The sequence below is a fragment of the Trichoplusia ni genome, chromosome 1 (genome assembly GCF_003590095.1).
Source record: "Trichoplusia ni isolate ovarian cell line Hi5 chromosome 1, tn1, whole genome shotgun sequence".
Lineage (NCBI taxonomy): Eukaryota > Metazoa > Arthropoda > Insecta > Lepidoptera > Noctuidae > Trichoplusia > Trichoplusia ni.
The window spans coordinates 21,934,726-21,962,703 of NC_039478.1; the positions used below are offsets into that span (position 1 = coordinate 21,934,726).

The 27,978-nt window shown below is 35.2% G+C and overlaps 1 protein-coding gene across 1 annotated transcript in view; it reads left to right on the top strand.

Moving 5' to 3' along the window:
* LOC113499394 (espin) overlaps window positions 1–27,978 on the top strand; it is a 130,449-nt gene that overhangs the window by 1,240 nt on the left and 101,231 nt on the right. The window lies entirely within an intron of this gene.

The window sequence follows — 27,978 nt, forward strand, 5'->3', positions numbered from 1 at the left end:
GAAAGAGTTGTGTATGTCTGTTTGTAAGTATGGCGTTAACTTATGTAACAAGTCGAAAAACAAGCTTTCCGTAATTGCTGTTGAAAAAATGTTTATAAAATTACTGCAACGATTTATTTTTTATTAAATAAATAACTTTATAAAAGCAAAGTACTTTCTTCGAGGAGTTAAAGTGTGCTTCGGGAGTGTTTTTGTCTTCTTAAAACTGAAAATGGTGACTCCATTATCCATCCCACTGCTGGGCTTAGACCTCGCCCTAGCATTGATGATTGGGCATTGATAGCGATGCTAATGCATTCCATTAAAAGGAGAGCCTAGACAAAATTACTTAACTACATCATTCAAGCATACAAGTTCATGTTTTTGTCTAATTTACTCTTAAAACAAAAATTCTAACAGACAAACAAACGCTTCTAACATTTTCATAAAGAACTCTTTAGTCAGACTTAGCGGTACAGTGAGTAAAAAAAGTGTAATAGTCGTGTTATGTCGCGGTGTACGATCTATGGGAAACAAGGGTCACACATTATTATTACCTGTTTATATTTAACTGCGTAATAAAAAGGCTTATGTCTTTCGTGTTTACTCAATATTATATGCGATAAACTATGGTTGATTATTTAAGAAGAGGAATTTAGGTAGATATTGTACATTGGTCATGTACATAAAAAAAGTTCAAAGTTCAAAAAGTTAAGACAAGTTAATAGTAAAACTATTTACAACGGTAAAACGGGGTGAATAGAACTTCTATTCACCCCGTATTACCGTAGTAAATAGTTTTTGGGGTGTATAGAAACAGAGTTTTTTTTTAAACTTTGGACATTTAACACGACAAAATATTTAATAAATATTATACGAAAATTGTCAAGCATTTCATAAAGTTATTGTGTTATTGCATTTTTATGTAAGAAAATATTCATGCAACTCCCTGAAAAACACTATTTTCTATTCAACCCTTTAAACCCAATTCACGGTACTAATAAAATTTTTAGGAACTATAATATATATTCAAGAATAAACAAAAGATTTGCACACAGTATATTAAATAACGTATATGATCATTTATTTTTAAATTAATATGACGTAATTTTATAATACTAATTGTTTATTAAGAGTTAACATCTATGGATGCATAGTTTAACTTTATCTATACTAATATATAGAGCTGAAGAGTTTGTTTGTTTGAACACGCTAATCTCAGGAACTACTGGTTCAAATTGAAAAAATCTTTTTGCGTTAAATAGACCATTCATCGAGGAAGGTTTTAGGCTATAAACCTTCACGCTGCGACTAATAGGAGCGAAGATGCAATGGCAAATGTGGAAAAAATAGGGCAGATATAAATCATAACTTATATCTTCTAGCCACGCGGACGAAGTCGGGGGCAACAGCTAGTAATATATAAAAAGAAACAAAATGGTTTCTTGCATTGCATAAGCAATGAGATATATTGTAAACAAAACAACATGGCAACATCATCGTGCTATTATTCAATTGTTTTCTAATGTTGCTAATAAACAATGTGACACTGTTACTAATCATAAATGTATATTGTGCTGTATTCATTTGCAATGCACATTGTGGTCATTATTTACAAATAAAAATGTAAAATCTACCAGGGACTGGTATTCCTAGTTCTTATATAGAGCAGAGGTAGACGTTGGGTACATAACAACTAACAAGTTACAGAAGGGTGCCAAAAAATGCCTACAACAAAACTATACAAATCGGTTTAGTCGTTTAGGAGGATTTTAGTGACACACGAACAGTACTTAATATTAAATGGCACTTTTTGTATTTTTTCTTAAGCATTTCTTTTCATTTCTCCTACACAGAAATTTAAAATTCAGTATGGAATTGTACACTCAATGTAAACACAACGAATTTTCAATTATTTTTTTGGGTAAATGCTTAAGAAAATGGGAAATATTACAAATTTAATCCAATTGCTATTCCTTTATCGGCGTTTGTAAATAGCAGAATCGGGGCCCTGGTAGCTACTTTTAAAGCATTAGAGTATTGACTCGAAAATATTTCGTTCATCATGAAAAATATTTTATTCATGTTGAGAACACATATTCTTGGAGGGTTGAGAAGTAACATAGGGCTTGTTATGTTCAACATATAAACATCTAGAATATGCTTCACAGTGACATCGCACGCGGGCGGATTCGCGGGCTACTGCTAGTACGTCAATAAGAACTTTAAGAAGTGTAACAAAAAGTAGTGATAAGCGAGTGCAATACAGTACAAATCTTTTATTGTTTTAGTCATGCGACTTACGAATCGTGCGTGTTGATTCTCTTAGTTTTTTACCAAGGAGTATCTACGTTTTTACATACATACACATATACATACCTACATATACATATGCACATCTAACTGTTGCTCGCAGGCCCGCCAGCTACACATCGAAAATGATCCCACGGGAAGATATAATCTGGATAAAAACTATCCTATGTGTTAATCCTGGTTATAAAGTATATGTGTACCAAAAAGTACCAAAGTTTCGTCTAAATCCGTTCAGTGGTTTTTGCGTGAAAGAGGAAAACATATCCACATATCCTTACATACAAACTTTCGTGTATATAATATTAGTAGGATATAAAATCTATCTCTAATGTTTTATGAAGCAGTCAACTGTTATTGTTTACCCTAGTTTGTAACGTGTTGTTATAAATAACGTTGATTAGTCGATAGCTAACAAATGAGCAGTGACAATGTTTCAAAACATCGCCAGTGATCAGACATTTCTTCTCTGTTATAAAACGATTCCCGTATTAAGAAATTTAATCCTTGTGTCGCGGGGGGTTTCACAAATATTCAAGTTACGTGCACAAAGACACTCAGACTCAGAACAAGCGCTCAATTGTGTTTAGAAGAAGGAGTTTCTTTATAAAATTTTCTTTGTTGTTAAACCTTTTTAAATGCATCGACAAAATTGCAACCTTTTTATACAAGGCAAGTTCCAAAGAGTTTCTTGAAGTGTTCCAAACACAAAATTAGGAACAATGGAACTTTTGTGAAAATAGTTCACACTTTTGTCCGACCGTAGTTGCTTCAGCTGAAGTTCAACTCATAATTAAGGATGACAGTTGGTTCCGATGAAAGTTGTTTCGGAAGGCACGTTAAATTGTGGGTCCCGGCTGTTATTCCTACATCTTTGACAGTCGTTACAGGTGGTCAGAAGCTTGAAAAAGTCTGACAACCAGTCTAACCAAGGGGTATCGTGTTGCCCAGGTAACTGGGTTGAGGAGGTCAGATAGGCAGTCGCTCCTTGTAAAACACTGGTACTTAGCTGAAACCGGTTAGACTGGTAGCCAACCCCAACATAGTTGGGAAAAGGCTAGGCCAATGATGAGTTGGTTCCGAAAATGGTAGAGCTATCCCGATAAATACTCGTGAGTAAACCAAACAGAACAAATTCAGGTTTTTATATTTCCCACTCCTAGGCTCGAAATTTCTTCTGTGACATATTAAAACTCTAAAAAAATGAGTCTCAGAGAATGTTATATTGTGTTATGATAGAAACGAATCGAAAACTTTAAATGCAGAATAACATTAATTTTCGACAACTATCGTGAACATTGAAATGAAACGACTTTTACGGATTTTATCGCGGTTTAATTTTTGGTTTTAGTTCCCGACGTTTCGACACCTTTGCAGGTATCATGGTCACGGGCAGACTGAGATGGTGTTCGTCTTGACAGAAGATGTTGCTCGTTCTACCTTCATATTTTTAATTAATTATTTATGGTCCGACCTACGCAGTATGAGCTCACTGTGTCGTGATGTCTTGCAGCGCTGCTCTTGGGTTTAGCTTTGAGTTTTTGTATTATTGGGTCCCAAGTAGGTGATATCTTCCAGCCATCTTCTCTATTGAAATTAGGGTGTTTTTTAATCTCAATAGCCTCGCGAAACATCCTTGGTAGGAATTTGGATTCTTTAGCGAGGATCTGTGGTTGATCAAATCTAATATAATGGCTGGAGCCTTCAGCATGTTCGGCGACTGCAGACTTCGTTGAGCGGCGGTGTTTGACGTCAGCTATGTGTTCTTTTACGCGGGTCCCTATGCTTCGTTTAGTTTGACCGATATAAGAGAGGCCGCAGTCACAATCTAGTTTGTATACTCCTGCATCTTGTAGAGGTATGTGACACTTGACAGATGGTAGGGACTGGCTAATCTTCTTGGGCGGCTTGAAGTATGTTTTAATTGAAGCTCGCTTCAGGATGTAACCAATCTTGTCAGTGACTCCTCGGACGTATGGTAGTACAGCAGGCAAACGATCAACTGTGGCTGGCTTCACTCGGTTTCGAACTATCGTGAATTTGACTTTTCACTTCAATATTTTTGATTAGCGCTCAGAAAATTATAAGCTTCTCAACTTCTGCCTTAACCTCGAGCTTGCACTAAACTGTAAGTGATAATAAACGAATGACTTGTCTACAGGCTCTTGTTTACAACATTTACCGTTCTCTTCGTATCTTTATAACTGATCTCTAAAATTAACATGAACGCAATACATCGATTGTAACACTAATTAACTTACTAGTTATTAATTCATTACTCGGAAAGCGACCATCGGTGTTCGCATCTTATTGCACATGATAAAGCTCGGAGTTCTTCTATGCGAGCATCGTGTTATTTTCGATAAAGATTTGCTGTATGATTCGCATGTAAAAATCTTTAAGTTTATCCAGATTGTAGTACTTTTTAAAAAGCCTAATTCTGTTGTTTTCTAACGTCAATGATTGTAGAAACGTCACTTCGCTATAAAGAGTGGTATATTAAGATAATTCAAACTGGATTTTAAACTGTATATTATTCAAAATAAGAATTATGTATAGAATAATAATTTTATAGAATAGCTGTGCACAATGGTGCGTACCTTGTATTGGAAATTGGAATCAATCCTACATATATATACGTCACACATTATGTTGGCTAATTCATAAAACTTAAAATGTTGTAACCTTTGCTTCATGACATTCACTTTAAGCTTTGCTGGTGTAACTTCATATTTCCTTATTGGATGTAAATTTTATTACGAATTTCTTTGCCTTAGTAAATGCTTTGCTGAGCAAATACCTACACTGTGCGACACACAGGTAAAGCCGTTATTGTGTTTTCGTAAAATCTTTAGTTTTATAGTTATTTTAATTTACGGCAATAGTAAATGTTTTTTTTTACGTCGTTCCCCAAAGGGTAAAAGCTTTCTCTGCTGTATGTCCTTCTGTCACCAAGGTGTATCTCATGAACCGTGATATCTTACGCATGATTTTGATATCACAGATGTTGATATTTCTGTTGCCGCTCGCGCTATACGGCAAATAATTTAAATAAGCAAAGACTGGTAATTTAACTAATATGAAGGGTAATCATTATTTTTTACAAGTTTTCCTGTATCCTACTCGAACGAAACACTCAGTTCCACAACACAACTCGTTTTTGACAGGTTGTTTTGCCACAAAACTTCTTATCTTCTTACAATAATTTTATGACAGTAAAATCTCTCCGTTTGTCGGCCAGTAGTATAATAATGACAATTTGACAAGTGTTGATGATCGCGTGAAACAATTGCGGTCCTTATTTCATGTGTTCACGGTCCGATGCTCGGCAAATGCAATGAATGTTTCTTGCAAAAGGTTATTATCCTATCATGTTATGAAATTGACAATTTTCTAAGTGTCGAGGGCTGTAAGAGTAATTAAGTCTAGAATAGTAGAGACTTCTATTGTAAAAGGAAACTAAATGGCAATTGAATTAAATTTTAATCTCTTATGCATTTTGCCAACACAATAATTTAAGTATGTTTTTAGAAATTCCTATTATTCTTTTGGAAAAAATGCTTAGAATAATACGAATAGTGCCAATTTAATCAAATTTCCATCAATTCATCGGCCATTGTAGATGACAGAATTGCGGACCAGAAAAATCTTAGGCAGGAGAACATTAAAAACATATCTGTATTTGATATATCACTAGCCTGTGTTAATACAGCTATTATTGACGACTGTGTAAAGTCATGTCCAATAACGATTTACTTTTATCTTAATTACACAGAAGCTGTAGGTGAACCTTAATAAAAAAATAAATGAAACTAAAATTCGAAAGAGGAAACAAAATAAAATACTGTTCTCATTATCCACGCTTTGTAATTTATCCGGTAAGACAGATGTTTAATGGATCGCTTTAAACAATACCAAAACCAAAATCGAAAGTTGTTTCTATGCTTGTTAACTATTTTAATTTGCTTCGTCATTATAATTATGCACAGAATTTGTTATTCAATCGGTAGGCCTGAAAGGCACTTTAAAATAAAGATGGTATCTCCGTTACTGAATTACAGCTAAGTATCCAAAGCCTTTTAAGATTATATTTGGTGAAAAATATTGAACAATACTTCCGTATTGCATAAGTGATAAAAAAAGAAGTGAATATTTTCAGGTTTTTTTTTTATAGTCTGTCTGTTTGTTGGTATGCAAGTTTCTTTCTATTAGGTTCAATAAAAGTCTTTATGTCTACACCTATTTCTTTTGTATTTCTTTCTTTCACTATGAATTATCTTGCCGGTCCGTTTCCATAACAAGTTCATTTTTGAACCTCGTAACTTTAGTCATGAATACAGCGTACTATTGAGGCCAAATCAAAATCAAAAGTCATTTATGTAAATTAGGGTACTAAGTAGCACTTTTTGAAGGTCAGATTACATTGGACAGTACCCAGTTTCGCCCACCCTTCACCGGGTGGTAACAGGGCAAGGTTGTTAGTATTTAGAACTTATTTGTATAACTGATTGACTTAAGACAACCCTATTCATTCACATTTCAATTTTTAATTACCATACTCAGCACGTTTTTATTGTTGAACATGTCTGACATGCTGACAAACAGTTTTGTAGTCGTTTTGTACCGATGATACGAAATGTGTAATGTAATCACAGCTGTATTAGGGCCCATTTAAACGATGCGAGGAATACCGTCGAGTTTCAAACGTGATGTATGATCGCCAGCAATGTATTACAGCTTGCACTATATTTCTCGTATCATCTAAATGGGCCTTTAGTACCTATACAATACCTTATTTAGCCCACTGTATCCCACGAACCCGATCCTTTATAAAAACGTGAACGGGGATACAGGGGGTCTTCCGCTAAAAGCAACGGACGTTACGCGGCGGTTAGGTTTAGTCAGTAATAGTCTGACACCATGCGTTCCTTCCCTCGAAGGAACGGGTACCCATGAGGATTCCCCCGATATAACAATACATGGTCATTGTCTTTCGGACGATTTGTTAGTTTAGGACGTGGCAGTTAGCCCTCGGATCCGACATGTAGCGGCGTTCTTGAGAAGTTTTTTATCTGAAATATGATAATGATCTACGACGAATCACCCACCCTCGCTCTATGGGACGGACAGATAGATAGTGAACAATCGGGCCAGAAAAAAATAGGCTTCTTTTGGTAGGTCATCGGTCATTTCCCAAACATCATTTATAACCATTGCTAATCAAAACGTGATGCTTGTTACATCGATGCTTTGCGTACATTTTAAGAAAAACAAGATTACATCAAGAAAACAAAATGTTTGCTTCCGTATCTTAAAAGTAGATACAAACTAAATAATTCTTAGAAAGTTAAACCAAATTGCAACAAAATTAAGAAAACGATCAAGCAATACGCACTTATTATTGTTACATAAAAATATAGAAAGCTGAAACGTTTTAAACAGTGTTGCCATTGCAAGTATATATTACAGCTTATTAAATGTGTGCGCGGATAATGGCAACACAGTTGCTGTGCTGATTGACGTGTATCCAAATACCGTAATATTGCGTGAGTGTTTATAAAGAAAATGCTTATTATGCGGTGATTATGTGATACGAATATTCTCCTCGAGTTATCTGGATTATTATTTTGTAGTTTATACGTTACGCGTGCGAAGCAGATACTTGTCATTAAATTTAACTTAGCTTAGAACTACTAAATGCACTATCATTGAGTTTTTTCGAAAATCGAAGGTTTTTGGGTCCAGGATGATCTTCAAAGTACTTATTCCCGTTTAAGTATAATAGTAAGCTATTTTTCATTTAAAATTCCTACTTGATAGGGTCGAACCAATTTGGAAATACCTTCGTATACCTACCTATTGTATAGCGTGGGGATCAATGCTCAAACATTCCCTGAATGGGAAGACGCGTGCCCAACAGTGAGACAAAATCGTGGGCTGGTATTATTGTTATACCAGCAGAGGCTATCTCATATTTAGTCGAAAGAAATTTAATATTAATAATATTTGACATGTTTATCAAAGACTATATTACAAGACGATTGGGAGATAATAAAAATCACTTGTAAAAACTAATCTTTCATAATCTCTCTTGTTCATCACATAGATGTTGTTCGCGTGTTGCTGTACAGGTTGTCAATAAAGTTTCACGCTGCGTTTAACTCTTCGTCTCTTTTTATCGCAAGTTCTTCCGGGGAAATGTTTGATACGCAACTCTGTGCATTGACTGTTGATAGGCTCAGAAAGTAGATTATGACTATTTAAATCACTATCGGTTTATATATTATGTGATTTAAATGCTAATAATATTTATCTGTCTTGGTTGTAAATGTTAAAATAAAACGTTGTTTGTCTTATTAACATTAATTTGTGTAGTTTGTTGTTCATTTATAAATGCCGTCTTTTATATCTTCAAAAATACGGCCTAATAATTAGATTTTTGATACTTACAGGTTCTAAATTGGTAGCAAATCAAAAAATAAATCGATTTTAAACCATTATTATTACATTAATAGCAGCCTATAAGGATTGAGCATTGATAAATACACTGTTTATTGAGGATTGTATAGAAGAATATTTGGATTTTGGATGGATGCACGGTTAGCCAATCTGTTGAGGCAACCACGCCAAACCGTATGTGCCGTGTAGCGGGTTCGATCGCTGCGTAGGCCAAGCATTTGGTGAAGTTCTAGAATATCTCCGTGTTTCTTGAAATATCTCAAAAACTCATAATATGAAAACAAATCAACATCGTTCCGAAGACGGACCACATTTTGTTCCGTACATAATTAAAAAAGAAAAGTTGTCCGACTTAGTGAGGGGAACGAATCGATTTTACTCGATTATACAATGTCGTTTATAAACAGTTCCAATTGATTTGTTGGCCTGTATTGTTTGTTAGGAATGTCTTTTTATTTGGGAAAAATTAGGAGCGACTTGATATTTTTATTTTACAGACTATTTCAGTATAAAGGTACTTGGTATAAACAAATAAAACGACTGCGGTATGTAATGTAAAGGTGGCACGAACTTAATTGTTAAATGTTGATTGTGAACAAGGAAACTTTAGCATGCACTATTTATTTACGGATTTAACAACTGTGTAGGAACTAGCATTTCGGTCAGTTATATCGCGTTTCCAAAAGAACTCTTCAAAAGTCCTTGATAAGAACTATCCTATGTTCTTTCTCAAGGTCAACTCTATCTGTACCAAATTTCATTAAAATCAGTTCAGTGGTTTAGACGTGAAAGCGTAACAGACAGGCAGATAGACAGACAGACAGACAGAGTTACTTTCGCATTTATAATATTGTAGGGATTAGCTTGCTCAAAATATCGACCTATTCTCTAAACTAATAAGTAACTAGTAAGTAATAAGCAAATAAAATTTTATGAATATCCATCACGTCATTTCGTAGGAACATAATAATTGCGAACAACATCACATACATTGTTCTGAACCCAAAGTAAGTTGCTTATGCACTTGTGTTATGGAATTCAGATACAACGAAGGTACCACAAACACCCAGACCCGAGACAATGTAGAAATGTGCATTTTTACATTGACCCGACCGGGGATCGAACCCTGGACCTCAGAGCTAGCGACACCTTGTAACCGGTGCGTGCGCCACTCGACCACGGAGGTCGTCAACATGATTACTAACATTGTGTCGCGAGCTTTTTATATCGAAAAAGAATATACAAAGGCAGTTTCATGAAACTTTACCATCTTTTGCGTCTTTAAATGTTAAACTATTAAGTTCGTGTTAACTTTACATTTGTAGCCTCTTATTTGAAGGCTCATAACACAATTGTAAATCAATTTGTGTTTGCATAGTTTATGGTATTCGCAACGAGCCGAGCGTGTCTAATGATGACTGTCGGACATAACGTTGTCACCATTAGTAGATAGCTTTCATTTGTTTTCAATCTAGTTTTATGTTTCTGGACAATGTTAATTTTATTTGTAGCAAATTGATGTTATGAATGCGAAATTATTTGGGTCTGTGTTTGTGTAAGTGTGTGTCTGTTAAATCTTCACGTCCAAGAGGTGGATGAAGTTTGGTATTTAGGTAGCTGCCACTTTGGAATTTTTTGACTTTGTTAGTGGAAGGTAATGTTTTTGCAGCTATATCTGACATCCAGGCGGGCGCAATGGCTAGCAATTTAATTTTGTGTGCCCGAAGAAATCAAAGGAGTTTTAGCTATTCCTTCTAGGCGAATAGTACAGTGTTGAAATGCATGGAAGTCACAAGTCTAAGTTGCACTTATCAAATCTGAATGATTTTTTTCTATTATAACACTTGTAAAGAAGATCTGGACCTGTTTTTGAAGGTAGTTGGTTGTTCTGATCACCCAAGAAAATTAAAAAGATAGAATACATTACTTTGATACGTATTCATATTTTCTAGGTACTGAAAGGGAGTGGGCCAATCTGCGTGATATAAATTTCGATCGGATATTACCATGCTCACCAAAAAACGAAAAATATTGGTAATAAATTACAAAGGAAATTTAGTATTACACAGCGATTGAGGTGTAAATATTGATGGATGCCGGTTGTTTTTAACGTATCATAAATATGTATTTGTGGATTGTCAAATGCTTAAGTCACTTTGGTGGCTGGCGGTGCCGGCCTTTGTAAACACTGGGTATGGTATCCGGTATGTATGTAGTAGTCCATAGTAGGCCAAAGTATAATACAATTAAGTAAGAGTTGGACTCGCGACACTTAGAGTGCCGTAAAAATGCTGAAATGCTAAAGAAATGCAAACTTCCCAAAAGTAATTGGATTTCGTCCAATTTATAACCGTGCCAACCATAACTAAATCTTAGTAACAGGATTCTGTATAAACTTTGATAAGAAAACATAAAAAGTAGTTAGGGAAACTATATCTCTCTTCTATATCTGAGAACAGGGTTTTGTACAGATGAGGCTGTTCTCCTCGTAGAAGAATGGAAGATTCTCTAGCTCACTCATAGTGTAAACTACCAGAGTCATACTTTAGGAATAGTGCGACAAGTATATTCCTAAATTAGTAGCGGTAACAGCTAAACAAGTCAACGACTCGCCAACCATCTACTTTTAAGTCAATGTCAAATACACTTTGTACAAAACATAGACACTTAGTTATAAACAAGTAATAAAGAAGATTTACAGTGTTTAATGTTTACCATCTCCCGGGTAATGACCCATCACGTTAAGGGCAGTTGCTTGATGAAAGTGCTAGTTTTCTGTGCCATTAGACCATAACAAAAACACTTTTCACTCGATTTTCAATTACGCCCACTGGGGACATGGAAGAACGCCTTCTTGACCAGTAATATCGATCAATTCGATTTGTTTTATCATTTTGTATTACTCAACCACTTTCTAGGTTTATGATTGCACTATTATTTAAATAATAACTCTAAGATCCAGTTTCGAAGGAAGTGCGGTCAGCGCCATCTGTGATCGAGTAGACGCACTTCTACAAGCGGAATTAGTTTGTTAGTTTTACAAAGCGTCAATAGATGGCGTATTGGTTAAAAGTAAGAGTTACTTATTTACAAGTTACGAATATGCAATCTAAAAGATTATGATTGCTTTTAAATTAATAAAAGCTTAAGAGCCTTTTAGTTTAGAGAAATTAATTTCAATTAACAAAAAAATGTTTCAGTTAGGTTTTGACAAAATTTCATTTTTGTTTATTATTTAGCTCTAACTTTTGGGCAATATTTATCATTTCGACTGATAATCCATCCAAAAAGCGTGGAGTTATAGTTTCAAAGCTTATAAATAAGTAAACGTCGGCCACATACTTGGGGTCCCGTTTCTCGGTAACTGTATTACGAGGAGTCCGCTTCGCGTTCCAGAATCATACGTAATTTTATTATAATTTGTTATCTCTCTATTTTGCCAACAACTATGTTACATGGATGTTGAGATAATTCTTATACATTCAAAGCTATGGTATTATTATATGCTTATTTCGCGAGGGGTTTACAAACATTCAAGTCTCATGCACGAAGACACCCAAACTCACAAAAAGCATTCGTTTATCACACAAATCGCACTGCCTCACGTGGGGATCGAACCCGAGCCACATTGCTCACAGTCGGTTTGTTGTTGTGGCCTTAGGCACTGGGCTATCAATGCAATACACTTTTAAAAGATAACTATCATCTGCACCGACCAACATCGTGTTGTTTTAATTTAATCGAATGTACTTATCTACTTATTCACGGCAAGTTACTTGGTAATGTAAATTTAATACTTTCTTTGTTTGTTATTAAAGCGGCCATTAAATTGTATTTAGTCGCGGCTCGATTACCTCAGCTTTGCTGATTGATGTTCGGTATTACGTAATTTTACTAACTTTATAGTTGGCCATTTTAAATCCTTTATCTAAATATACATAAGCGAAAGCTGACCGATTGATCTATCAACGCAGGCACTAAATTATAACGGTTAGGGAATTGAAATTTTGCAACCAGAAGGCATGCTGGAAATTCACCCCCGAAAGGGTTCAAATGGGCGTTAAAAGTTAATACGAAACTTTGCCGTTTTTGAAGTTGCTCGAATAAAATTAAGTATACAAGTCTTTATCGAAAGTTATTAAATATGCGTATTCTTTTGGTTAGGGCGGGTAAAGGCCCTTTCTGTGGTGAGATTCCCATCTGGTCATTATGGACTCTCATTGAGACTGAAACTAGTCGGGCTCTATAAAATACTATGATCAAATTATTATTTATTTGGATAAATTAGAAGATCAGAAACCTCCTTGCAACACCGTGTTAGTAAAAAAACATAAATATATCCACGTATATTTAGGTAAATTTTTAGGTATTCTTGTATTTTTAATTTGCCTTAGTTACTCAATTCATACGTCATCCAATTAGGAAAAGAGCAATTGAAACTTATTTATAAATGTGTATATTTCTGTGCTAACACAATTGTTATGTTTTATGTAATATCATGCTGACTTAAACATGTTTTTAATTAGTTAAAGTACTATCGGCCAACAAGTACGCATAACAAAGAATTGAATCCTTTTATATGTTTTTCATCCTTTTAATGTGTTTATAGGCAAGACCGAATTTAAATAAATGTCATAGGTGTTAATGTTTACATGTTTTTAAATTTTTCATCGCTTTATTTTTATTATTTTTAAAGGTTTAGACGAAATAAGTAATTACTCAATTTAATTCGCGAGAAACTAAGAATAAAGTCCTCATTAGTCTTAGCTTCTCGCGAATTTAATTTTAAATTAAACATACCCTTAGAAGAGCAAACACTATATTCATACCATTTAAAACTATTTCTTATTTCATACCCACCGTCACGCAGGGTCTTAAGTAAATCATTTCTAAGTAAGTTGTCACAGTTTTAATCTTCATGATCTCCCGTCGGTTCAAAGAGGTATTCTTGTATGTGTTTAACTCACAGTTTTCCGTTGCAAACGTCTGTTATAATAGTATAGTTAAACAGAACTGGAGCAGTTAATGTGGTCCAGTAACATGACAGATCTCCGCTAACTGCCAGGCTAAACCCCTATACTTAACTACTAGTTAAATATTTTCTATCTTTCTGTCATAAAGAAGATGAGTTTGTTGTGCTTAGTTGTCCGAGTAAATCTCTGGAAATACTAGAACATTTTTTATGCGGTTTTTGTTTGACGTTAGCTGGGATTATGGGCCATAGTTAAGGATACTTCATAATCGTTTAAGCCAAAAATATTTAAAAATATCAAGGAAGTAAAACAAGAATAAAATCGCGTGAACAAACAGTTATAAAATAATTTGCTTAGAATGTAATTTCTGTTATCAGATGCTCGAACTTATGACACCAAATTAATCACTAGGAAAAATGATACTTATCTGTCATTTTCATACAATTACTTATGCTATTTCGAGCGCTGTCACGAAAACAATAATCTTCAAACGAATATAAACAAAACGCAAACGCACCGTTTACAATGTTTACGCAAAAAAAAAACAAATAAAAAAAGCAGTAATAGTACACTCGCAAAGTCAAGTGTTTACTCCGCGCGCATCCGTTGCAACCGGTTGCGGTTGTGCGCTTTCATCAGGTACATGCGAGCACAGAAGTGCTTTCTTCCTTTAGTTTTCTAGTGACACGCTGAACGTTGCGGTCAGTTCGATGTGGATAATTATAGATACGCATGCAAAAAATACATGAGTGATTAAATACGATGATAGTTTTTTTTTTTTGTTTTAAAAACGTTTTAGTTTCAATAACATTAGAAAGGGCAAGGGGGGGGGTCAGTCCGTCTGTCTGTCACAAGGCATTGGGTCAAGGTCATTTATACAACATTCATTTTTTTTAAAAGAATCCTGTCGCGGAGGTTTTCACAAACATTCAAATCACGTGCACAAAGAATTCCATACATACATATTATAGTTACATTCAACGGAGTATCAAAACAAAATTCCTCATCACACAAACGTTTGTCCTCGGTGGGAATCGAACCCATGACCTCCGCTGTAGCATTCAGAGCAAACAACCACTTGACCAACAGGCCAGCCAGATTTCATATAAATAAAAAAACAATGAGTCTACAACGGGTGTCGTATAGGCAACAAATAACATGCCAAAGAATAGAACTGTCTGTATACTTAGTCTATGCCTCAATGATGTATAAAATTGAGTGAAATACGATGTATTATGGTCAGAACTGGTTGTTTATATGGCGATAGATTTCTAATGACTGCCGTAAACGCTCAACCTTGGAAACTTTTAGACGTCCTTCACACGGTGATATGTTTAACCGCACTTTTACATATATTTATTTAAGTCTATTTAAGTACTGTCTATTATCTAATTTCAACATTATGAATAAACTAGCTTTTCGCCCGCGGCTCCGCCCGCGTCGACGTCGGTTACATCGCGATTCCAAGAGAACTCTTCTAAAGTCCGGGATGAAAACTATCCTATGTTCTTTCTCAAGGTAAACTCTATCTCTGTACCAAATTTCATTAAAATCGGTGCAGTGGTTTAGACGTGAAAGCGTAACACACAGACAGAGTAACTTTCGCATTTATAATATTAGTAGGGATTTACGTATATATTGTTATATTGCATCTTAAAATGGATAGCAAGAAATGAAAGGCTTTTTATTCTTATTCATTTTATTTATATTTTGTCTCTCTCACTAATATTGTCGTATTACGGTTTCTGGTGATTTGGCTGTATAAACATTGATTATGAATTAATTAATGCTCCCAAATTGTCTATAATATGTAGTATTCAAGCATGGACGAAGAATAAATGAAATAATCTTAGAAAGTCCCAAAAGTATATTCAAAAACATAAATAATATTGGATTATTAGAAAACAGACGAAGTCAACGTGAAGGTGCGGTACTTTCGACCAACGTAACCCTCATTTAAATATCGCGGTTAAATAACAGTCACGCAACAGGTTAAAACATGTCTTAATTAAAATTGTATGAATGTTTGTATGATTTATTATGTATTTTATAAGTTTCTAATTTAAAATGTTTGAGTTTCTTAGGCGTTGGTTTCGTGTTATCGGATTTGTGACTTCCTATTTTAATACTTTTAGTAAATACTTAACTTGAGTAAAGATAGTTGTCACTTGTCACGTTAGTTTTTTTTTGCTAATATATAGATATACTTAACGTTCAGGGTTCCATTTTCGTTCATCAACAAAAAACGTGCTCCGAGCCTACGAAAAATAGATGGTGTCCGATTTTCAGTCCTACTGAATGTGTACACATTTCATAAGAATCGGTCGAGCAGTTTAGGAGGAGAACAACTACGTACACCGTGACACGAGAATTTTATGTATTAGATAGATATAGGTTAGAGTTCTTTTAAAGGACTCAATCAGTAAAACATGGTTAAAGTTTAATGCAAGTTTGGTCAAACTCAAAAATATATTTTCATATTAATGAAAAAATTAACTTTCAAGAATAAAACATGCGTACGATGACGAAATGATAATTTATGTCAAAGTTAACTTTCGATAAACGAAGGGACTTTTACTTTCGTTGTGACAAGACGAATCGGGTTTACTTAATAAGTAAGAGTTTCAAGGTAATCTACATAGTCATTAAAATAAAACTTTAATTAATGGTTTCAATTTTTTACTATCCATCGTGTGAAATCATGACGCACATACGGTAGACTTGAAATGTGTTTTTATGTAAAACTTTTACATAAAAAGAGTATTTTAAATTTAAAGGTAAACAAGAAAAAATTATGTATTTAAGATAGAATATATTTATTCCAAAAAATAGGACTTTTTGAACGTAACAAAATGGAGGTGAAATTAAAAATGTGAAAAAGCAATGGCGATTCTTATCCACGAGTTATGAACTTTGTAGTTCTTACACAGGTTAACCAATTAGGATTTTTCTAACACTTACTTTCTTGTTTGTTTGTCGTTCGGGTTGGATTTTTGCCACTCAATTTTGTGGCACTTCCCGATAAGGCTGAAATTTTCAGGTTAGCTTTAAACCTGATGAAATATAAAAACCGTTGGAACGATTTTGATAAAATTTGATGCATTAAACATTTAAAAACGTGAGCGATTTATTGTTGTTGTGGAAGAGAGATGCCGCTATACACCGAGTAACTCTATCTCTCTCCCACACAACAATCTTACAACTTGGTGAAAACTTTTAACAATAGCCATTGTCACTATTTGTTAGTATTTTAATTCTTGAAGAAAACAATTTGTAAATACTGTTGTGTTAAATTATTGTGTCTTGAATTTGGATGTTATTTTCGTCTCATAGTAAATATCCGTTGTTAATTGTTGTTGCCTTTATTAATTGTAGTTGTGGGTACACTTGTTTGTTAATAAGTGTTGTACTGTATCCTGAGGAAATGGCACCAGAATATGAGGTATATTTTTATTTAAACGACACCTGATGTTGACCGGTTGTTTATGGTAATTAAAGACTTTGCTAAGAATATTATACGGTTTCGAATATGTTTAACCTTATAATTCCCAAAAAAGGTAAAAATGTTGTCGCGTTTATTATTTATTTAATAATAGTTTACTCACGCCTGTAGATCGGGATCGCCAGCTTAATTTCGGCACCAAGTGACGCAGCTGTGTGGTCACTGGTCGCTTACAGTTCGAAGTTAGTCGGGCGATCTAAATAAAAACGCCTAATTAAATAAATAATGATGATTCTTCCTCACGATGGTTATTTATTACGTTTTAGCGATGTTAGATATTCATCAAAACTTATTTGCAAGATATATTTCGATCGATTTTCAGTTGTTTGATTAGCGTTGGGGGTGGGGGGGGGCAGTATTCATAAAAGAGAGTAATACCATATGTTATATAATTTACTTTACTCTTATTAATTCTGACATCAAACCTTACAATAGCTGAGGAGCTCGTGGCTAAGCTATAACCGCATAAGTGATTCGATCACAGGTTAAGCTATACTTGACGCGGGTGGTCCGTACATGGGTGACCATCTTTGTCATAACGAGTTCCTCCGTGTTTCGGAAGGCACGTTAAATTGTGGGTCCCGGCTGTTATTCCTACATCTTGGACAGTCGTTACAGATAGTCAGAAGCTGAAAAAAGTCTGTCTAACCAAGGGGTATCGTGTTGCCCAGGTAACTGGGTTAAGGAGGTCAGATAGGCAGTCGCTCCTTGTAAAACACTGGTACTTAGCTGAAACCGGTTGGACTGGTAGCCGACCCCAACATAGTTGGGAAAAAGGCTAGGCCGATGATGATGATCAAACCTTACAATACTAAAACATCATAAACACCACTGGTCCAATTATTCGAAAGTTACATAAAATTATGATGGGTAGTAAAAGCCGCAACTAACTTGCCCCTCGTGAGCAACCTGCTGGTGGGTTGTCAACCGTATATAAACACATGCGGCAACCCATGCATGGCATACGCATGTCATTAGTGCATTGAACACCTAATTAGGCTCACATACGTCTTGTGAGTGTAAACTTGCTTGCCAATTGTGGTTTAGTTCTCATTTAAAAGAGGATGAAATTTTTAGAAGGTTCTTCTCCAGTCTCTAGAGTCACTAGATGTAACCTAACGTTTATTAAGCGCCTGTTTCAGGGATACCAAAAATAAACAAATATGTTTTTTTATGGCCGTGTGGTATCACGAAATACCGAATGGGAGCGACGTGTCGCGGGTGTGATTCTCGCGTCGGTCAAGTAATTGTGCATGTGACTTGAATGTTTGTAAAACCACTCAAACTGAATAGTTCCTTTTAATATGTCTTCGTGGTTAGTTTATTCGCTAGGAATAAAACCTCCAAATTCTTTATTCTTGGACAAAAATTTAGATAAATCAAAAAAACTAGTTATTTTCAAAATTGGTTCAGAAGTTCAGTCGTTTGCAACAGACAGATAAATAATTATAATATTTCGTGGTTAATTGCCCTGTCAGATATGCCAGATGACTCGGGTCGAAACCCACCCAGAATAAAGATTTGTGTAATGAGGAGCGATTCGATCGATTATTTGGGCTGTGGCTAGGAGTAATTCATCTATGTATCATATATGTATGTATTTATTGCAATTTATGATAGACATGTGTAGGTACATACCGTAAACTTGAACACGGCGAGCTGCTCGGGAGTTTCTTGCATTGTTTCTTCTCTCGCAGCAAAAGCACTTAGGAAGCGGTGAAGGGTGGTCAAATTAGGGTGCTACCCAATACAATTCAAATCAAGTAACGTACTTATAATACAAAGCTTTGCTCAGTTTGAGATAAGATGGGTAAGAGTTGTGGAATGGTATAATCTATACTAATATATAAAGCTGAAGAGTTTGTTTGTTTGTTTGAACGCGCTAATCTCAGGAACTACTGGTCCAAATTGAAAAAATGAAGCTAGTGAAACATATTACAATAATAACTTATTCATTCAAATCCGTATCCCAAACTTCTTGGTCACCTCTGATGCTACATTTGATCACGTCTTAAATTAAATTTTATGTAGTTCTAAAAATGTTATGTGGGTCTATATTTTAATAGAAATTTAATGGAACATAAACAATAGGGTTTGGTATTACTGGGCAATAGAATTTGATCGTTCACTCACAATTTATTACTACCATTATTCAAAGAGAAAGTGTTATAATATTCTGCTATAAACATTGCTTTAGGTGATGCCAGTTTTTTCTATGTTCTATTTCCTAGACTCAATTTAAAAAGGTTATTTTAAATAGTAGATTTTAATAGATGAAGAGATGCATGAGTTAAAGTATACTTACTGAGGTAAGTAAAGTTGCCAAAAGATCTAAAGATGATGAAAACGACATGTAATTAGTACAAAAAAGCCAATGCCATTTTTTGCCATATGCAGAGTTTTTAGATCTAGCACATTTAAGCTCTGATATGATTTCAAAAGGTCAAAAATGAAATTGGAGCGCTCAAAACTAGAATTAGTACAAATTAAGCGAGGCAAGGATCTTCAGTTGGGTGCAAAGCTAGTCGGGCGATCCTGATAAATAAGCGTGAGAAACTCGTTGTATCATTTGAGTAAATCAATATTATATTAATATATCATTTTAAACTACTCTCCCAGTATTTAATTTAATTCTTGTGTCGCGGGGGCTTCCACAGATATATTTACACATGCACAAAGGCTCAACAGAGTTACGATAAGTTAAACTATAATTTTACTTATGTATCATGAAAAACATATTCGAATTTGCACATACACGTATTCCACGTTAACCTAGACTCATTTCTCCAATTCGGATCCAAGATGACGTCACTTAAAAATCGGACATAACCGTAACTACGGTAAAGTGCAAAGGCGTATCTACGTAACATACAGTACGATACTACCGAGATCATCTCCAGCTGCGCGTGCGCACGCATTCGAACGTCGCCAGACGCCGCGACCACGCGTCTCCCGCGCAACCCGCCATGTTTGTTTCTATTCGATTTAAATCAGTGTTGTGAACACATAGTGCTGTGTGATAATCGATTTTATTTTGGATTAAACTTTTAAGTTGTGTAAGTTTTTTTTTCAAATTGATTATTTTATTTGAATAGTAATGAATGCTTTTTTATATGGAGGATATATTTATGTTTATATGAACCACACTCTTTCGTTTGTAATGTGTTTATATTGTTATTTGTATTATAATTGATTCATGGCTAAAGTATCCCTTGCCGATGTGTCAAATTGATTTATTGGTGAATGAGTGAATAAAAATGCAAATAATTTTGACGTTAAGTATTGAAATATTGATACGATTTTGTGAACTACTATCGTTAATACTATGCAATCGAAAATTGGCGCCAAACAGTTGAATTGAATTGAAGTTTTTCAATACAAAACAATGAGTCAGAACTGATAGGTACTATCTAATAGCTACTGTTTGTCATATTCAAATTCAGTGAGTTTGTTCTCGTCTTAATGCCTTTGGTACTATTAAGATGTAAAATATCGATAGATTTGTGGATCATCACATATCAGATATAATTCAGTGTCATGTTAGATTTGTTAATTTTTATTTTTGCTTCACATACTGTTTTGGTGAGTTTTATCAAGTATCTAGGTAAGATTAATTACCTACCTTTTCTAAGTAAGCAAATTGAGAGCCAATATTATCGTTGTTCAAATATTCAGACTGATATTAGTCACACATCTTCATTTTGAAATCTAGACTTGTGAACATCCTAAACTTTCATTTTAGTCTTGAATTAATTACTAAGATCGTTGAAATACAATACTGGCCACGATATTTATTCCTAAATTCTAGTCTACAATACTTAGCACTTGTTTAAAGTTTTCTATTCTTGAATCTCTTTCTGTTTTATGCAAAGCTTAATGAAATTAGAATAGTTGTTTTTGAGATTAGCGTGTTCAAACAAACTCTTAAACTTTATTGATTAAGGCGCTGATGGTTATTCTATTTTACTTCTGACCTTTGATTGGACCCTGTGGGAGAAATACTGAAAAAGTCGCGGTTCGTTTTTTTTTTTTTTTTCAAAAACACACCTGCTTATTATCCTGTTAAAGAATTGTACGAAGCACAATCCTATTTATATTATAACCGTAAAAGGTTGGAAGTATGGATTGCCGTGTTTCTCTTGTACGCATAAACCACTCAACGGATTTGGAAAAAATTTGGTACATAGACAGTTTATAACCTAGATCAATACACAGGGTAGTTTTTATTCCTATTTTATATTACCACGATCATTTTCGATTTAAAGCGACTGGAGCCTCTGGCAACAGCTAGTATCTATTTTAAAATCCAAAACAAAGACCACCAATATATCACAAGATATAAGTTATAATTTATACCTGCCCTGTTTTTTTCCACATTTTCCATTGTATCTTCGCTCCTATTAGTCGCAGCGTGATGGTTAATAGCCTAAAACCTTCCTCGATGAATGATCTATTGAACACAAAAATAATTTTTCGATTTGAACCAGTAGTTCCTGAGATTAGCGCGTTCAAACAAACAAACAAACTCTTCAGCTTTATATATTAGTAATATATATATATAGATAGATTAGTATAGATTATAGTCAGCATAAAAAGTTTTGATCGAAAATCGAAAGTAGATACTTAAATTTAGCCGTAAATTAACGCGAAGTATAAATGTGTCAAACTTAACACCTGACGGAAAAAAAAAGCGCGGGAAACTTTCAAACTTGGCGGTCGCGGTTTTTTGGTTTCTTGGATAAAAAACAATTTTTTTGTATTTTAATCATTAGTAGTAGTAAGTTTGTGTACATATTCTTTCTTCTTAGTGTAAATATACTTTTATCTTCCATTGGTAAGTCTATTTCAACCAATTTCTTAAATTTAAAATGAACGACCCGCCTGACCCGGGGGACTTTGTTCCCCCGGCAGGTAATTTTGTGACCATCCAGTCCAATGAGTCTGGAATGGAAACTGATGGGTCCACATCGACCCGGAGTCTAAAAAGACGTATGCATGTGTGCAAACACTGCAATAAGCGTCGTCGGAGGCACATTGGCACTGATTCGGTTGGCTGCGGATGTCAAGATCCCCAAAGTTTTTCCGAGAGCATAAGTAATAATACTCCAAAGAACCCAGTCCTGGTTACTCCTCAAACATCCATAGGCAGAAAAAACTACGAAAAAACAGATAGTGCACCATATGTGATACATGTCCAAAAAGAAGTTACATCACCTAACGACGGCACCACATTGCATCCTATCACCTTCGGCAAATTTTTAAAAAAACATTCTTTCACTAACATAATTAATGGTAGCGTTAAGCGGATAGGGCGAAACAAAATTTCCATGGCTTTTTCGAACCACACAGACGCTAATAATTTTCTTACTAATAAGAGTTTAGAGGCACAGAATTTAAAAGCCTACATTCCGACATTTAATGTCACAAGGATGGGCTTAGTTCGAGGGGTCCCTGCAGAATGGTCTCCAGAGGAAATCAATGAAAATATTTCAGTACCTATAGGTTGTGGTCCTATAATTAAAGTTAGGCGTATAAATTTTAAAACATTCGTAGATGGCGCTATTACCTGGAAACCCACACAATCCGTAGTTGTCACATTTGATGGACAAGTTCTCCCAAAACGCATTTTTATTTGTTACAATAGTTTACCTGTAGATTTATATATTTTTCCCACAATTCAATGTTACAACTGTTGCCGGTACGGTCATACAAAACCGCAGTGCAGGTCAAAGCCCAGGTGCTTTAAATGTGGCCAGGGCCACACAGGGGACAGCTGTGATGTCGATGAAGACCATGCATCATGTTGTATGTGTTCAGGACATCATTTTGCATCCAACAAATCTTGCCCTGAATTTGATAGGCAAAAAAAAATAAAAACTTACATGGCCCAAAATTCTGTTTCATATGCTGAAGCCATGAAAGTCCATCCACCAGTAGGTAGAACGTATGCAGAAACACTTTTATCCTCTCCGTCGAAAAATTTTTCAAACAAGCCTGTAGTTATTGCTAATTGTATACCTAATACCACCACAAGCTATAAAAAAACAATTTTTATGAAACCCCGATCGCCACCTAAAACCACACAAGGTTATGACATTGAAGCACACAAAAATATCATTAGAGACTTCCAAGAACCACAGCCATCAAATGGGTGTGCTTTAACAATAAATGAAAATATGAATAAAAATGAAACTAATAGTAACATGTCTATAAATGATTTTATTACAGCTTTCTTACAACTCCTTTCTCAATTTAATATTTCACCGTCCAACGCTGCCTCTTTTCTTAATACTTTTACTCTTCCCACCAATCATGGACTGCATAATACAGTGGAATTGTCGCAGCCTATTGAGCAAAAAAAGTGACCTAATTTATTTACTGAATAGATATAAGCCTTCAGTTTTTGCTTTAGCAGAAACTTGGCTGAAGCCACATAATGTTTTTAAAATTAAAAACTATTTAATTATTAGAGATGATAGACTTGATGGGTATGGTGGGGTAGCCATACTTATCAAGAATTCTATCCCCTTTTCTATTATTTCCTTCCCTCCACATAGTGAGGACATTTCAATTGTTGCTATTAAAGTATACAATCTTTGCCTTGTCTCTATTTATGTTCCTCACCCTTCTTCTTCTTTACTTCTTGAGATCAACCATCTCTTCTCTATTCTTCCAAGACCTTTAATTATAATGGGAGATTTAAATTGCCACCACCAATCTTGGGGCTGCTCAATTTCAAGCAACTATGGGCAGGACTTACTTGACATAATAGACCAACATAATCTATGCATATTAAATACAGGTATCGCCACTCGGCGGTCAGCCCCTAATCAGAATAACAGTGCTGTGGATCTATCCATTTGTTCTCCTAACCTAGCTTCTTCACTAACCTGGAATACCCTTTCTTCTACATATGGCAGTGACCATTTCCCAATAGTTATTTCCAGTCCATTCTCTATACCAACTATTTCAAAGAGACGATCAAACCTGAAACATAAACTGCCTGATAGGAATAGCATTCATTGGGAAAAGTATAGAAGTAGTGCTGACACAAAGTTGTCTACTCTCCCGCCTATTTCAGATGGCAATGAAAATGCATGTGCTAATGCTTTAGTTAGGTTAATAATAACTGCAGCTAATGAAACTTTCCGTACTAAAAGTGAAAATGTTACTTTAATTCCTAAACCCCCGTGGTGGGACTCAGAGTGTACAGAGGCTGTTAAAAAACGTAAACAAGCTGAACTTAATTATAATCGTGATATGTCTGATATTAACTTTGAGGCACTGACTAATGTTATTACAGACACCAGACAACTTTTAAAGAAAAAAAAATATACAGGTTGGCAGAGTTTCTGCTCAACAATTTCCCCAAATACCCACCCTACTATAGTTTGGCAAAATATTCGTAAATTCAGGTCCGTTTTTACACAGCCGACGCCTGCTATTCCTGATTCTTTAGCCTCTGACTTCCTGGACCATTTGGCTCCACCATGGGTTCCTCAGAACATTTGTTGTGCACCGTGCGGAACTAATGCCGATAGTTCGAAACAGTCTACAACTAATACATTACACCTCCCGTTCTCCCTAAGTGAATTAAAGGGGATTGTGCAAAATACTGTAGATTCCGCTCCTGGTCTAGATGGCATTCCATACTCATTTTTTGTACATCTGAGTGATAATATTCTTAATTACTATTTGGAGTTGATTAATACCGTAATGACAACAGGAAACATCCCTGAAGAATGGAAACGTCAAATGGTGTTGCCATTCTTAAAACCAAACAAAGCGCCTTCTGTTATTTCCTCGTATCGCCCAATAGTACTGTCCTCAGTATTAATCAAATTAGCTGAAAATCTAATTAAAAATCGTCTAGAATGGTACATCGAAAGTGAAGGCCTTCTATCCTCTTCACAGTATGGTTTTAGAAAAGGTAAAAGTACTATGGACTGTTTAAGTATTTTAACAACTGATATCCGTTTATCTTTCTCTAATAACCAGTCTACAGCAGCTGTTTTCTTAGATATAAATGCAGCCTATGATAATGTCCTAGTTTCCGTATTACATACTAAACTAAGTGAGCTTCGAGTACCATTGAATCTTTGTAATTTTATTATTAACATTTTATCTGATCGTTCCATAGATATGCCCTTAGCTAGTCATAAATTATCCCGTAAGGTTTGGAGAGGCCTTCCTCAGGGATCTGTATTAAGTCCCCTTTTATATAATATTTATACATATGACCTGGATAAATCCGTAAACAACGGAGTCAAAGTACTGCAGTATGCCGATGATTTATTATTTTATAGTTCAAGTCATTCCGTGGAAAAAGCCTGTTCGGATATTACTTCGGCTTTGACATCATTATCCTCATGGTTACAGTTGAACGGTTTGGAATTGTCTACTTCTAAAAGCGCAAGTGTTATTTTTACACGTAAAAGAAATATTCCTCAATGTACCATTTCCTATAACGGGAATCCTATTCCTTTCAAAGACTATTTTAAATATCTGGGCGTCATTTTAGACTATAAGCTTAGTGGTGTTCAACATTGCGAACATATTATTAATAAATGTGAAAAACATTTAAATATGCTTAGGTGCTTATCCGGAGTTTGGTGGGGCGCTCATCCTTTCTCATTAAAGTTAATTTATAACGCAATAATTAGAAGTGTTTTAGATTATGGTTTGTTTACCCTTGTACCTGGAAGTATTATGGCTTTCAAAAAATTAGACTTAATTCAATCTAAGGCCCTCCGGATTATTTCTGGTGCCATGAAATCTAGTCCGATAAATGCCCTTCAAGTGGAGTGTGGTGAAACTCCGTTACACCTTAGGAGACAATTTCTGTCAGATAATTTTTTCTTCAGGATCCTTCAGTTCTCTGCTCATCCCCTTATTCCTAAACTACACCTTTTAATGTCTCAAGTCCAATCATCCAGCTACTGGTCTCATAAAACTGTTCCCTGTTTGGTCATTAGTTATCAGAAATTCTTATCCCTTAGTTCCCCTACACATCGGTCTAACAAACTCCCGTTATTTAGTGTTAGCTATGATAGCCTACACTTCTCACCTTATGTAGTACACGACATAATTAGTAAATCTGATCCCTGTCCCCAGTCGAAATTTAATAAGTTGCTCGCAGAACAATTTCATAATTTTCACCACTTATTCTCTGATGCAGCTAAGCCCTCTTCAACCGACTGCGTTGGTGTAGGGGTATACCACTCACAATACAATGTAGTGCAGAAAATTAGGCTTCCCCCAGAGACTTCGGTTTTCACGGGGGAATGCTTTGGAATTTTCAAAGCACTTGAATATGTAAAAATATTTAAACTAAAAAATTCTATAATCTTTACAGACTCTCTGAGCGCTCTTCAAGCTATTCAAAAATTTCCATTTCAACACAAAATTCAACTTCCAATCATTTTTCAAATTAATGAGCTGACGTATAAACTTAACACTAACAATTATAATCTGCAATTCGCTTGGATCCCAGCCCACTCTGGAATTCGAGGCAACGAATTTGCTGACAAATTGGCAGCTGATGCGGTGCAATGTGGTGACTTGTTTCCTTACAAAAACTTTTGCCAAGACCTTCTGTCTTTACCGAAAGCCTTTCTATTAAAATCATGGAAAGCTGAGTGGGACTCCAGTAGCAAACTTAAGGGAAAATGGTACGCATCAGTCCAATCCAATGTCACACTAAAACCATGGCTTTTTAGAGCCAAGTTTGGCAAGATGGAGACATCGACATTAGTCCGGATGCGCCTGGGACATTGCAGCTGTCCCATCCATCTGGCCAGATTAAAAATTATGTCCGACCCGACTTGCGGGTGTGGCAAAGATGTGGGTGATCTTAACCACATATTCTTCTCCTGTCCTCTCTATGACCATAGTTCCTTTGTAAATAGCTTAGTATCCATTAATATTCCTCTTCCTTCTTCCATCCTGTCCTTACTTCATTCTAATAACTTTCATGTATATAAATGTATAGCGTCATTCATTTCTTCGAATACCATAAAATTGTAATTTAATTTATCAATTTGTCGCTCCAAATTTATCATCCTTTTATGTATTCCTAAGTTTCCCTACCTTTTGTAAATGTTGTCATTGGCCAACACTAACCGTGAAGAGCCAGGAAAAAAAAAAAAAAAAAAAAAAAAAAACACCTGACGACGCATATGACGTCACTCTGAGTCCTTAAACAATGCTGTTCACATGCGTTACGTGGTAATGTAACAATACGTAACCGCCAGTTAATAACGAATTTACGATGAAGCTTAATTACTTGTTATAAACTGCACTGTGAACAGGGCCCCAATTCCGCTATTTACGATTGCCAATGATTTAAAGAAAAATGTGTTTTTTAAAAGACTTCTTTTTATTTCTTGTGACGCGGGGGTTTTACAAACATACAAAGACACCCAGACTCGACAGCGAGGATTGAACCCGCGATACGTCGCGCTCAGTGGGTTTAGCGTGGTGACCTCAACCACTCGGCTATGCAGTCATTAAATTGACACTATTCGTATTCTCTTAAGCATTTTTCTAGCACGATAATTGGATATCCAATACGGGGCGGAACACTCGCGAACAATACAATGAATTTCCCTGGGATGAGGACTGGGTATAAAAGTAAAAATCGGAACAATAAAAATTTACAAAGATACAATGTTTAGGACAGGAGCATGTGACGTAACGATTTTGTAAAGTTTATACACAGGCTCTTGTAATTTCATCATTTGGTGTTAGCAGACA